Genomic DNA, 13,207 nt, shown 5'->3' on the forward strand with positions numbered 1-13,207 from the left:
GGTTGTCCAAATTATCTTATTAGGCGTAATTTTCAATTACATATTCCCTTTAAAAATGCAATATGGTGATCAATAAATATAATAGAACAACATTAATACTAAAACCAATTAATCACAATTCCAACAACATAAAATCGTTAGAAAAATAATATAAATAAAAGGAGCATGACTCTTACTTTGATTCTGTTTGTTTGCAACTTTCACGCCTTGGTTTAAGGACAGAACCTCGAGTAAAATATGGACTCCTTTGAGTGCTTGAAGAAGGAATTTTGAAGTGAAAAGGGTAGGCTAGTGCTTAGGCTAAAGCATAGAAGAGGTAAAATAAAGTAATAGAATTACTCCCTGCCCCGTTCATCAGAAATGAGGGGGTATTTATAGGGAAAATGTGCTGAGGGAGCACACGGAACCCTAAAATGATAAAAACCCTAAAAAAATATCCCGTGACACAGTCAGACTGTACCCTGACACGAGAAGCTCCACCGTCAGACGATACACTTTCCCGTGACACGGTACACTTTTGGAGTAACACGGGAAATTTTCAGAAAACGGGATGAAAAACGCGTTAAGGGTTTACGCGGAAAGGACACGGAATGTCCCGTGTCACGGCAGAACTCCCGTGTCACGGGAAGTCCCACCATCAGACGAGAAGGGTTCCCGTGACACGGTGGTAGTCTGCCGTGGCGCGGGAATTTCCAGTCCATTTTCCGTCTAAATTCATTTTTAACCCTAATTTCTTTCGGCTTTTTAAGTGCCGATTGATAATTTCGGGCTTTTTTCTGACTTTTATTATTCGGGCTAAAATAAGAAAATAATTAAATAAAAATAAATAAAAGGTTTGGGCCAATAATAAAAAAATAAAATAAAAAGGTTTGGGCTAGAATTAATTAATAAGTTTGGGCAAAAATTAAAACTATGCTTTTACCAAACATCAAGACTAATCCATGGATTGTTCAAAAATATGAATTTAATAAAATACAATTTTTTAAGTACTCTCGGGATTAAATACTAAACCCGACCAATAGTGGCGGTGAAAGGTTGTTCATCATCGGGTTTGGTTTTGGGGAGACATTTTTAGGTGTCTACAGAAGCCCCCACTTTGACTGAGTTTGTAGAAACATCAGTGTCGAAAATGACAGTTAAAGTAGCCGATAGGGACGGAGAATGATTTAAGACGTTCTGCGATCCTAAATCACTCTGTATACGCCGATACCTGCAGAAAAATGTTAATTCCACAGATAAAAGAGTAAAGGGATAGAATACGTATCTAGCACCAGTGTATTGGTGACAAACGAATTTGGCAGCTTCCTAAGCTTGAAGGAATCCACCGAGTGACATTTGTTGAAACGCTTTCCATGCTCGAGGAAAGCGGACTGAAGAGTTTGGTACCTTTCTAAGCCTGAAGAAAGCTACTGGATAATACTTTCCATGCCTGAGGAAAGTCGACGAACGAATTTGGTGTCATTCTATGCTTGAAGAAATCCACCAATAATGCCTTCCATGCTTGAGGAAAGCTGACAAAGGAATTAGGCGGTTTTCTATGCTTGAAGAAAAATCCACCGATAACGCTTTCCATGCTTGAGGAAAGCCGACTTGGCGGTTTTCTATACTTGAAGAAAAATCCACCGATAACGCTTTCCATGCTTGAGGAAAGCCGATTTGGCGGTTTTCTATACTTGAAGAAAAATCCACCGATAACGCTTTCCATGCTTGAGGAAAGCCGACTGGGCGGTTTTCTATACTTGAAGAAAAATCCACCCATAACGCTTTCCAAGCCTGAGGAAAGCCGACGATTGCTGAAATTGGTAAGTGTATGATGGTTCGATTATCCCCGAACATGGGCCGCAGATGATTCACAATTTTAAACCGATTATCCGACCATATTAAATGCTTAAAATGTTGAAAAATAGACTTTGACGCTTGCCAGGGGTAAAATAGTAATATTAGTCCCTCTTAAATATCAGTTCGAATTTTCCGCGTAATTCTAGCGAAAAATAATCGCCCAATAAGCTCGGAAAATCAGTCAAACTAGTCAAAAGCACCATAACGCTTTCCAAGCCTGAGGAAAGCTGACGATTGCTGAAATTGGTAAGTGTATGATGGTTCGATTATCCCCGAATGTGGGCCGCAGATGATTCACAATTTTAAACCGATTATCCGACCATATTAAATGCTTAAAATGCCGAACAATAGACTTTGACGCTTGCCAGGGGTAAAATAGTAATTTTAGTCTCCCTTAAATATCAGTTAGAATTTTCCGCGTAATTCTAGCGAAAAATAATCGCCCAATAAGCTTGGAAAATCTGTCAAACTAGTCAAAAGCGCCAGGAACATTCGCTGACAGTGTGCAGAATTGTCGCGCCACGTCACAGGATCGCCGTGACACGGGAATAACATCCGTCAGACGGGACAGAATCCCGTGTCACGGGAACTTTTTCCCCCCTTTTTTTATTTTGCTGTTTGAATTGGTCAATGTGCCACGTCTAATTGTGCCGTTACACAATAACAGTAACCGTGGCACGGTTAACGGGGTCCGTTGCACGGTTACTTTTTTCCTTTAAATTCTACCATTTTCGCCATTTCTCATCTCCACTCTCACTCCAAAAAGTTCAAAAAACTCCTTGGGTTGCCGTGTCTCGTCGAGCTCTCACCGGTACCCGGTTTTGCTTCCCGTCGGCCGGTTTCCACCACCGTGTCACGGTTTTCCTGCCTTTTTTATTTTACTACGGGCTGCTGCTACTGTTATTTCGTGCTTCTAACTGGTGTTGCTGTTGTTCGAAGTCGCTGACAGAGTCACAAGAGCTGCCGTCTGAGTCGCCGGAGCTCCGTCGCCTGTGAAGCCCACTGTGACACAGGACAGCCTCGCCGTGTCACGGATTTTGTTGACCGTGTCGCGGCGGTCCTGCTGGCGGCCGGAAGTTTTTTCGCGCTTTTGGAGTTCGAATTTTCACCAATTTGCTGTAATTGCTTGTTATTTTCCTTATTTTCGACCCTCTAAAAGCCTCCATGTAAGTTTCCCTTGATTTTTTGTCTTAAATTTGCTTCACGTAAATAATCTCATGACAAACCCTTAAAAATCAATTTGGGGGCTTTTGATTTTGATGTTTTATGTTGAAATTCTTGCCATGATTTTACTTGTACATGTATGTATGTGTGTTTGTGAGAAATTTGAGACAAAAATTGCATGATTGGATGGAGAATTGAGCAAATCACCATTTTTGGGTGCTACTTTGTGAAATAATGTTCATGTTTTGCTCTTGAAATGGTGAAAAGATGGTGGTGAATCTGGTGAAATGATGCTTTGATTCATATTTTGCGTATGTACTATATTGTCATGGAGAACATAGTATCATGCGGCTAGGAGAACTATAGTATTAGCTTGTCATGGAGACACTAAATACCATAATTTTGCCAATTTTTAGCCTTGAGGTAAAAATTTAGCATATAATTTCAAAAAAATTAAATAACTTAGGAAAAGATGCTAAGTATTTTTATTTTTGCAACTTGAATTAAATGTTTAGGAAATGATGCTAAACATTAAGATTTTGATAATAGCATGCCTAGACGACGAGATTGCGATCTTTCTACCCTCAGTCGGCGTCGGGCTTTTCGGGAGGACACTCCCACCATTCCTGAGGGTATGGACGATGACGCTTTAGAGTCCGAGCCTCGGGCATCCGCGAGTAGAGGTAGGTGGGTTCCACCTCCGTGGACTCCAGACCAGTTGGGTTTCTGCTGTGAAAACCATGTCTCTCATCGCTCACTCTCCGGCGTAGTCGATGGCACGCTTCGCCACCACGGTTCTGGAGCCAGCGATTTGATCCCTCGACTTCACCAGATCATTACGAGGGATCCTGCTACGAGCGCCCTATGGGAATTGACTGGTTTAGTAGATTTCTATACGGCGGTTGTAGGGTTTCGCAGCCCCCAGGGTTGCGGTGCGACGGTCGTTCGCGCATTGTTGGAGCATTTTTAAGATACTACCAACACTTTTCATTTTTCTTGGGGGGAGATGACGGTGACCCCCCTAGACTTCAGTATGATCAGCGGGTTGCGCTTCACCGACCGGGCTGTAGCTCAGATGTCTGATCTGTCTTGGGGATCGGCTGAGATAGCTGATTTGTTGGGTCCGATCGTTCAGTACATCAGGTCTCGACCTGTGTCTCGAGGTGGTCCTAGGAGCGGACGATTGGAGCTAGCTTCAGTTTTAGCTCATGGCTTCGACATGGAGGATACGACGGCTGAGGAGCGAGTGCGGATTTTCATCCTGATCCTGATTTCTATGACCCTTTCTCCCGATAAGAGTTCACGTGTACTCCTTTGCTACCTCCCCGCTCTGTTCAGGATCCATGAGATAGGATCCTATAGCTGGGCCAGCCTTGGATACGCCGATCTCCTCTTATCGCTACGTCATGGCTGTCGGCAGTTGAATGACGAGTCTCCCATCACCGTCTATGGTCTGTGGAGAGTCGTAGAGGTGATGATATTCTCCCTTTTTGTTTCACTTTAAATTGTTCGACTCATGTGCTAAAGATTACTTTTCATCGCAGCTATGGTTCTACGAGGCCTTGCGTCTTTCTGCGCACCGCACCATTTTGGTTGGTACCGGACGCTTTGTCTGGTGTTTGGGGGAGCGAGTCGTTTGTCAGCATAGCGGCGATTGCTTTGTGGTGCCCTCATCTCCACCAGAGTCGATGCTGAACTCACGCTTGATCAGAGAGTTGATCAACAGGGGAGAGCGCTATACTTTTCCATGGCAGGAGCTTGTACACATGGAGAGTGACCATGCGCGGGATTTGCTTCCCTCTCTGGCTCCTCCACCCTGTCTTCCTGAGGTATGATTTCTTTTGAGAATCTTCTTTATTAATCTCTGTTTTGAATAGTCGAATAACTTGATTATTCGATCATATTTTCAGACGACTGTTAGCCCTGTGGGGAGGATTGAGATTCCTCCTCAGTCTGTTCGCTATCTAGGGCCGATTGGTATCACGGAGGACCATATTTCTGACGCGCCAGAGGGTTACAGACAGGCGCATGAGTCTCTGCCCGAGGTCTTTGAGCCAGTGAGTTTTCTTCGATGCATTATTCACCTTTTTAACACTGCTTGTTACTGACTTTTCTTTGTTTTATCCTCTGCCTAACCGCCCGGAGATGATGGGACTCATGAAGCTGGTTGACGCCCTGAAGTATTGCATCATCAAGCTTCGGCGTGTTGCGAGTTGTCGGAGCTCTAGCGACGTTCTTGAGGTATCATTCATTTTTTACTTCTACCATTTGTTTTATTTTGCATTGTTGACAGCTTTTGGTTTTGTATCTTTCAGGGGCAACGGAGGTCCCGCTCGCGTTCGAGGCACAGAGGCTCGGACGAGGAGGAGCTTGGTCGTGGTAGACAATCTCCTGAGATTCACCGACGTTTTCATTCTCAGGGAGAGCCTCAGGTTACTCAGCCATTTCAGGAGGCTCAGTGGCAGCAGTCTCAGTCTTCTCAGCGCTTTCCGGGCCAGAGTCAGGGGCAGCGTCAGTTGTTTTCACAGCATCCAAAGCCTGAACTTGGGTCTGTTTTGACTCCCTTGGATCCTGGTTCATTTTCAGCTGCATTGTTAGGGATTCCTCAACCGGTGTCGGGCTTGTTCTCAGTCCCGATGTATGGGACGATACCTTCACCGACGATTCCAGTGTCTTTGGGCTAGTCTACACCGTTTTCCGGCTGGACGGGTCCTGCCTTTAGCTTGACTACTGCTGGGGTTACAGGGACTAGTAGGGACACTACTCCCCGTACTCGGATGGTGGAGGGACTCTTCGGTTCGCCGTTCCCATATGCGCAGGGTGGAGATGATACTGATTCTGGCTCTAGAGACTTTTGACCGAGGGTTTTTATTTGTACATACTATGATGACACTTGACATGTTTATTTATTACGACTCTTTTATACATTATTCATAGTTTGTGTATTTATTATTGTGTGTTAGTGTGTGTTTGAGACGAAAAAAAACATAAGTGGAGTAATGGAGGGTACCGACCTTCCCCAAAAGAAAAAGAAATAAAAAGACAAGCAAAATAAAAAATACCTTCCCCAAAAGAAAAAGAAATAAAAATGATAATAAATTATATGAAATTAATTTCCCCAAGACAAAAAATAAAATGATAAAGAAATGAAATTACCTTCCCCAAAATAAAAAGAAATAAAAAGACAAAAAATAAATAAAGTGATAAAGAAATAAAATCTGAAAGTGATGAATAAATAAATAAATAAAATAAAGATAATAATAATAACAAGAATATAGATAAAAAAAGTGAGAATTTTATTAGAAATAAAACTCTCAGAAAAACTGAAAAATAGACGCTGAAGATAAAATACTATAAAAATCCGGATAGATACGGGAAAAGATGAAAAAGAAAACGCGTGAAGTGCCGTGACACGGTACACAGATAGATGCTGAAGATAAAATACTATAAAAATCCGGATAGATACGGGAAAAGATGAAAAAAGAAACGCGTGAAGTGCCGTGACACGGCACTGTATACCGTGTCACGGCAAAAGTTCCCGTGACACGGTGGAACTTCCCGTATCACGGGACGCGTATTACTCAGCGGTGTGTTTTACGCGTATGAAAAGATAAATTCTGGCAGTTTCGAGCGCTTTTGCTATAAAAATAAGACCAGTTTATTCATGATATGCATAATTACGAAACACAAAATAATTTAGAATTTCATATTTCAATAATCATGTCTCAGAATTTTGATAATACATTGCGCGACTGGTCTTATTCTTTGACCAATGCTGAAAAAAGAGAGTTAGAATTATTTTATGTCAGGGGTTTGCTAGCCCTGCGACACGTAGCTATTGAACATGATTTTCTTAGGGCAGCATTAGATTATTGGAGTCCAGAAACACACTGTTTCAAATTTGATTATGATGAAATCTGTCCCTTGCCGGAGGAATTCGGCGCAATCTTTGGATTTCCTGCTAGAAATCTTGTTGCCATTCCTACCCTACGTGAATATAATTACCAAGATTTTGAACGCCATCTGAATCTAACAGATCCAGATTTGAATAGAATTGTTTGTGGTAATGAAGTAGACTTAGAAAAACTTGCTAATTTATATTTTAATCGCCCTATCTCTGAGTCTTATCATGTATATCGTAGAAGGGCATATATTTTTTGCATGTTTAGCAAGCTCTTATTTGCAAACGGTAGGGTAGGACATGCTTGTCTAGCGTCTGTGCTTGAACATGTCGAATATGGAAGATCTCCTATGCCGACGTGCCTTGGAGAGACATTTCGTGGCCTTGACGAGGCAAAAGCTGACCGGAAAGCCATCAGGCAGGTAAAAACACGCTCCGAGTTGCTCCCGTGACACAAAATAGGCACCGTGTCACGGCGGGTGTCTGCCGTGACACGGCAAAACGTGCCGTGTCACGGGAATCTGCTTGATAATTTTTTATATATTTTTTTTTTACTTTCTTTTTTTTACTTTTTTTTTTTTTTTTTGCTGTCGTGACACGGGAACTTTTCCCGTCATACGGGATGAAATCCCGTGTAACGGGAATATTTTACACGTTTTTTTTTCGACTGATTTTTTTTCTTTTTCTTTTTTTTTTCTTTTTTTTTATGCAGATTTGGTTGATGGAGCGTTTGGAACTATTCGAAGCCCCTGACGATGTTGAAAAATATGGCCCTAACGACCTAGTCCGCAGGAAAAAGAATTACTCTGCGAACATGTCGTATGAAGATTGGAAAAATTTCTTTGCAAAGAGGGAATTTTCCATTCGTTGGGTGGTGCCTTGGTGGAGGCTTACTAGGATGGTTGGCACGAATGAAACTCCATATTGCCGTATTCCTAGTATCTCCAAACTGACCTTTTATTGTCCCTCTCGACTGATGCGGCAGTATGGATTTGAACAAGTAATTCCACGCTATAACGATAGTCCTCGTGAAGTATCGTTGCATGAAAGTAACGTTCACAAGTACGAGGCTTATTGGATTGGAAGACCTTTGTGGACCGTTTCTGCAAGTGACCAAGTTCCTCCTTCTTTATCTAGTGCATACAAGGCATGGTTGAACCCTAGAAGTAGGAGGGAATGATTCGGATCACGCAAGTCTGATGTGAAGAGTCGTCTTGGAAATAAGAAAGCTCCTCCTAAAGATCGTCTAGGTCCGAGAACACAAGGGATTGAGTTTAAGACTCCTATAATGCCAAGAAAGAAGAATTATGTTGAAGGGAAGGGTAAAGAAAAGATAGTCTATAGGGAGAAACAACAGAAAAAATTCAAGAAAGGTGAAAGGGGTGAAAGTTCGACTAGGGGTGTGACGGTTCGGGCTACGAAAGACACATTAATGGTGAAGGCCGACCTAATTGACCAAGAGAAGGATGTTTCTAAAGCGAAGAGAGACTAGATCAATAGTGCTTTGCTTTTTATGATTTAATTTTTATTTAAAATAAGGCATATGATGTCAATACTTGTAGTCTCGTTTATTTTAATAATAATAGCACATTTATTTCAGCCTTAAAAATTAAAATTACAATGACTTTTATTTTTTATTTATTTATCCGAGTCAAGGAGTCGGACGTAATGGAAGAACGAAAATAAAAACTCGAACAATGAATCCGCAACGAATGCGCCACTATTATAAAAATAAAACGGAAAACTGAAAATCCACTGTGTCACGGTGAAAGGGTCCCGTGACACAGTACAAATTCCCGCGTCACGGCAATTTTCCTTTTTTTTTTTGCCGACAAAAGGTGACGTGGCACGGGAACTTCTCCCGTCAGACAGGATATAATCCCGTGTCACGGGAATTTCCCTTCCCCCTTTTTTTCGTTCAGGCCCACTGTGTCACGGTGAACAGTACCGTGACACGGTGGGATGTCCCGTGTCGCGGCAATTTTCCTTCTTTTTTTTTTGCCGACAAAAGGTGACGTGGCACGGGAACTTCTCCCGTCAGACGGGATAGAATCCCGTGTCATGGGAATTTCCCTTCCCCCTTTTTTCGTTCAGGCCCACCGTGTCACGGTGAACAGTACCGTGACACGGTGGGATGTCCCGTGTCGCGGCAATTTAAAAAATTTTATTTTCTTTTTGGCCGTGACGCAATGCTGAACTGACGCACATATTTGATCAACAAAGGGAGGATTTTTTTATTTTAAAGTGGCGGGGCCCCCTTGAGGGGTTGCCTACGTATCCTAAAAAGGAATCAGGCCAAACGTAGCTCTATTGGGTCATGAACCCGTGCGACTAGGCATAAAATTTCTTGAGTTGATCCAAGTTGGTTAAATTATGGAAGCCGTTATCGTCCATGTCTACCAATTGTGCCGCTCCGCCAGACAAGATGGCTTTAACAATGTACGGGCCTGACCAGTTTGGTCTGAATTTTCCTCTTGGATCTAACACATTTTTGCGAAGTGCCTTAAGCACTAGGTCACCTTCTTTGATATTCTTGGTCTTGACTTTCTTATTAAAATGTCGTGCCATACGCTGTTGGTAGGTTTGGACATGATGCAAAGCTACCAAGCATTTTTCATCAAGCAAGACCAGTTCATCGTATCTTGCTCTAATCCAGTCGGCTTCATCTAGTTGGCTTTCCAATGCGATTCGAAGAGAAGGGATTTCGATCTTGATTGGTTGTACAGCTTTAACTCCATAAACCAAAGAGAAAGGGGTAGCCCCTGTTGATGTACGAACAGAGGTTCGATAACCCAAAAAGGCGAAATGTAGCTTACTTGGCCAATCCTTGTAATTTTTTGTCATCTTTTCGATGATAGTTTTCACATTTTTGTTGGCCGATTCGACTGCTCCATTTGTTTGTGGTCTGTAAGGTGAGGATCGGTGATGCTTGATATGATATTCCTGTAATAATTCCGCGCATTCAGCTTGGAAATGTGTTCCATTATCACTGATCATCTCATGTGGTACCCCATAGCGGCATATGATATTTTTGTCAATGAATTTTAGCTACGTGTTTTGCTGTCAGCTTGGCATATGAGGCAGCTTCGACCCATTTGGTGAAGTAGTCGATTGCTACGAGAATGAATTCATGCCCCCCTTGTCCTGGTGGTGTTATTTTTCCAATGATGTCAATCCCCCAAGTGGAGAAAGGCCATGGAGAAGTATACGTGTAGAGAAGCGAAGGTGGAACATGCTGTAAGTTTGCATAGACTAGACACTTCATACATTTCTTGACGTATTCGTGACAATCTCTCTCCATAGTAGTCCAATAGTAACCTTGTCGTTGAATCTTTTGGACTAACATCTTTGCATTCATGTGTGCTACACATATACCGGCATGAAGGTTTTCCATGGTTTTATGTGCTTCTTTCTTGGCTATGCATAAGAGATTTCTTCCCATTGCAGTTCTCTTGTGGAGTTCTCCCCTGATGAGCACATACTGTGAGGCTAGGAGCCTCAAAGCACGGCGTGCCCTTTTATCAGTATTAAGAGGGTATTATCCTCTTGTCACATAATTAAGGATGTCCGTATACCATGGCTCTTCATCTTCTTCTTGTGGTTCTTGTTCATCGTCTAGTGCATGAACATAAGCCGGCTCATATCTTCTTTCTATGGTCAGTGGCATTCTAATTGTATCAGTTGGAATTCGCACCATTAATGCTAATTTAGCTAGTGCGTCGGCGAATTGGTTTTCTTCTCTTGGCAAATACGTATACTCCACTTCATCTAGTTGCTCCGTGAGAGTTTCTAAATGAGCTTGATACGTAGCGAGACTTTCACTTCTCACTTTCCATCTCTTGGAGATTTGGTTAATGAGTAGTGAAGAATCACCGTAGATTCAGAGTTTCTTAATTCCCAAGGCGACAGTTGTTTCTAACCCCAAAATGCATGCTTCATATTCTGCGGCATTGTTGGTGACATCAAAGTCGAGCTTCATGGAAATTGGGATGTGATCTTCATTGGGTGATACCAGCAAGACTCCTACACCACATCCCTTTTGGTTTGAAGCCCCATCGAAATAGAGCGTCCAGCTATCATCTTCGGTCATGAGTAAATCTTCGTCAGGGAAATCGTACTCATCTTCTTCTTTTTTAGCTTCTTCTAGCGAAAAGTCTGCTTTTTGATTTTCAGAAACTGCAGAACCTTTGATGGCTTTTTGTGGCACAAATCTCAAGTCAAATTGAGCCAGATTGACTATCCACCTTGATAATCTGCCGTTGAGCGTTGCTTTCTCGAACAAGTATTTGAGAGGGTCCATCTTGGACACGACATGCACTGTATGAGTGAGAATGTAGTGTCTTAGTTTCTGTGCGGCCCATACAAGTGCGAGCCATAACTTCTCAAGTGGTGTGTATCGCGTCTCATATCCTTGAAGTTTCTTGCTCAAGTAATAGATTGCATTCTCCTTGCTTTCAATTTCTTGTGCTAGCATTGCCCCCATCGTTTCTCTTGTGACCGTAAGGTAGAGTCGAAGAGGAAAGTCAGGTATTGCTGGCGCTAGCACGGGTGGGTTTGCCAAATACTCTTTGATTTTGTCGAAAGCCTTTTCGCAATCATCATGCCATGTGACTGGGACATTCTTCTTAAGCTTCTTGAATATAGGTTCACATATCGCTGTGAGCTTTGATATGAACCTACTTATATACTGCAACCTTCCAATGAAGCCTCGAATCTCCTTCTCATTTTTAGGTGGTGGCATGGCCATGATCGCTTTTAATTTTGAAGGATCTATTTCAATCCCTCCAGAACTGATCACGTATCCAAGTAATTTGCCTGACGTGACTCCGAATGCACATTTTGCTGGATTTAATCTCATATTGTATTTGCGGAGTCTTTCAAAGAACTTGCGAAGGGCAATAATATGGCCTGGGCGATCTTTAGACTTAACGATCATATCATTAACATAGACCTCCACCTCTTTGTGCATCATGTCATGTAACAATGTTGTAGCTGCTCTTTGGTAGGTGGCACCCGCGTTTTTCAACCCGAATGGCATTACCGTGTAGCAATATGTACCCCATTGCGTGATGAATGTGGTTTTCTCCATGTCTTCTTCGACCATTAATACCTGATTATATCCGGCGTAACCATCCATGAATGACAGGAGTGCATGGTTTGCTGTATTATCGACTAGAATGTCAATGTGAGGTAGAGGGAACCCATCTTTTGGGCTTGCTTTATTGAGATCCCTGTAATCAACACACATTCTGACCCTTCCATCCTTCTTTGGAACTGGAACCACATTTGCTATCCATTCCGCATACTTGGATACTCTGATGAAACCTGCGGCCAATTGCTTCCTGATTTCTTCCTTGATTTTGAGAGCCACATCTGGTTTCATTCGGCGCAACTTTTGTTTGATAGGCTTCATACCTGGAATGAGTGGTATTGTATGCTGAGCTATATCCCTGTCAATTCCTGGCATATCTTGGTATGACCAAGCAAATACATCAACAAATTCACTAAGCAAGTTAATTAGCTCTTTGCGTTCATCTTGACTTAGTGTTAATCCAATTTTTACTTCTTTAACAGTCGTATCATTGGAAATGTTAACTGTTTATGTATCTTCAATAACTGCTGTTTTATTTTCTTGTTCTTCCATTGCTTTTATTATTTCTTTGTCATTTTTATCATTAGCAAAGCAATATTGATCAAGGCTAGGGGAATGGCACGCATCGTAAGCAAAGGTACTCATTTTATTGAATTCACTGGCTAATACATCAAGAGCGGCAAGGTCGGTTGCGACCTCACCAGAATTATTAGGACTAGAAAGAGAGGACTCAACAAGAGACTTAGGGTTGAACTCTATAGCAGAAAGAGGGTCGGCCTCAGACTCTAAGGACTCGTCTACAGACTTAGACTCAGACTCGGACTCGGACCCTGACTACTCAGTCTCATCAAACATAGGACCCTCGCCAGCGGTTATTTCCAACATCTCTCCACTCGGCGTAGTGATCCTCAATGTCTTGCGCCATCCTCTTGAAATGTTGTCAGCTTGGACGATTAACTTGGAGGGGTCAAAATCCTTGTTCGCTATGACATCTTGAACGAGTTCGGAGTTATCATTGCAGACCGTCTTGGGCTCATTTTTCTCCATTCCAAAATGAAGGTTGATTCCTAGATCATCAGAGTTCAGGCTAGCTGGCTTCTCGGTTGTGAAGAGCTCTTCGTCTTCGTCAACGAAGTCACAATCGAGGAACACCTCGAATCCTGGTTCACGGATCCCATCATGGACGAATGGCTCAGGGAATTCATAGCATG

The sequence above is a fragment of the Chenopodium quinoa genome, unplaced genomic scaffold (assembly GCF_001683475.1).
Source record: "Chenopodium quinoa cultivar QQ74 unplaced genomic scaffold, ASM168347v1, whole genome shotgun sequence".
NCBI classification, from domain to species: Eukaryota; Viridiplantae; Streptophyta; class Magnoliopsida; order Caryophyllales; family Amaranthaceae; genus Chenopodium; species Chenopodium quinoa.